We start from the raw sequence: 1,589 nt of genomic DNA, 5'->3' as shown, positions 1-1,589 counted from the left end.
TACAGTATATCAAAAAACAAACAGATACAACAGTGCAGCAGTGGGGCAAGACACATCTTGGCAGCTTTGTGCATGACTGCGAAAAATGTAAGGTTGTTGATGTCATCATTCCATTCTATGGGAGGTTTATGCCCACCTGGGCAATCTACCTGACCCTGATTAGTTGATGCCTCATCGACCGTTGCATGACAATTCCAGCAGCAGGCTAGCTAGGAGCAATTGTTCTTGTGGGACCCAGACGAGGAAGATGTGCAATTTTTAAAAGGATCCGTCTGTCCTGCTAAGTGGTCTCACTGCATTGGTGCTTAATTCAAAGACCCTCACAACTAGAGCTACTGCAGTAGGACGTGTCTGCAGCAGTTGAGGAGGTGGAGAAATGCCCGTGTGGTTGGAAGGATCCAGAAATAGACAAAATCAAGAACGTTCACCACACTACCTCAAAGGCTTGTTGTGAGGATTAAAAAAAAGTAATTAATCTTGCATGATGCTTTGAGCTCCTTGAAGGCCAGGTATGGTTAAAATGTCCTAAAGAAATAATAAGGCACAACTATAATTCCAGCATGTTTTACAGCAGAGGTTCTCATACATTTAGCACCGGGATCCACTTTTAAGAATGAGAATCTGTCAGGACTCACCAGAAGTGATGTCATGATCGGAAGTGACATCATCGAGCAGGAACATTTTTAACAATCCTAGGCTGCAATCCTACCCACGCTTACCCAGGAGTAAGTCCCATTTACTATCATTGTTAATATACATAGTAGCTTGTTAAAAGTACAGGTCTGTAACATTTCCTCAAATGCAGACACAGACCATAGTAGTATCAAATCTAATATATGAAAAATAAAATATTGAAATGAATGGGGACCCACCTGAAATTGGCTTGCGACCCACCGAGTGGGTCCCGAGCCATAGTTTGAGAAACACTGTTTTACAGAATCATCAGAGGAAATTGTTTAGCATTGTGTTCGCCAACGAGTATTCTGCTTATAGAAGAGCTGTATCCCTGAGCATGAAACAGATCCTCAGTCAATGGAGGCATTTGGATGTGTGTTGAGAGTTATTGGTTACATGACAACTGTGCCTCAGTGGTTTTGTCTGTTGCATTTCTTTCCCCAAGCTAGCCCACAGCAGGCTTCAATCGATGGGAAACTGCACAATACTTTGAGAGAGAGAAGGAACGGAAGATGTCAGGGAAGGCCAAGGAAGCTGAATGCCTGGTTTTAGCAGGCCAGGCACTGAAAATAAAATGGCCATACTGTTACCCTGCACAGGCCCGATCTCGTCTGATCTTGGAAGCTAAGCAGGGTCAGGCCTGGTTAGTACTTGGATGGGAGACCGCCTGGGAATACGGGGTGCTGTAGGCTTATACCATAGTCTTTCGAGACTGAAGGTTGCCAACCATCATCCTTTGGTCAAAAAGAACCGCAACATTTATATACAGAATCAGCCCCATGTTACCTCTGAGACCAGTTGCTCGTTTGCTTGCTGTGCGTGACCAGGGGCCATGTCAGCAGGACGCTTCATTTGCAGACCTTGCCTGCGTTGGGCATCTATCGGGATTATTAAGCAACAGTAGCAGCGGTGTC

At 44.9% G+C, this 1,589-nt stretch overlaps 1 pseudogene; it reads left to right on the top strand.

The window, feature by feature from the left end:
• Positions 1–1,245: 1,245 nt before the first annotated feature.
• LOC136657999 (5S ribosomal RNA) lies at positions 1,246–1,367 on the top strand (annotated as a pseudogene).
• The last annotated feature ends 222 nt before the right edge of the window (positions 1,368–1,589 follow it).

This window comes from Tiliqua scincoides, chromosome 7, assembly GCF_035046505.1.
Source record: "Tiliqua scincoides isolate rTilSci1 chromosome 7, rTilSci1.hap2, whole genome shotgun sequence".
NCBI lineage: Eukaryota > Metazoa > Chordata > Lepidosauria > Squamata > Scincidae > Tiliqua > Tiliqua scincoides.
The sequence above is the reverse complement of the archived record's forward strand: the minus strand, read 5'-3'. Positions and strand labels throughout refer to the sequence as shown.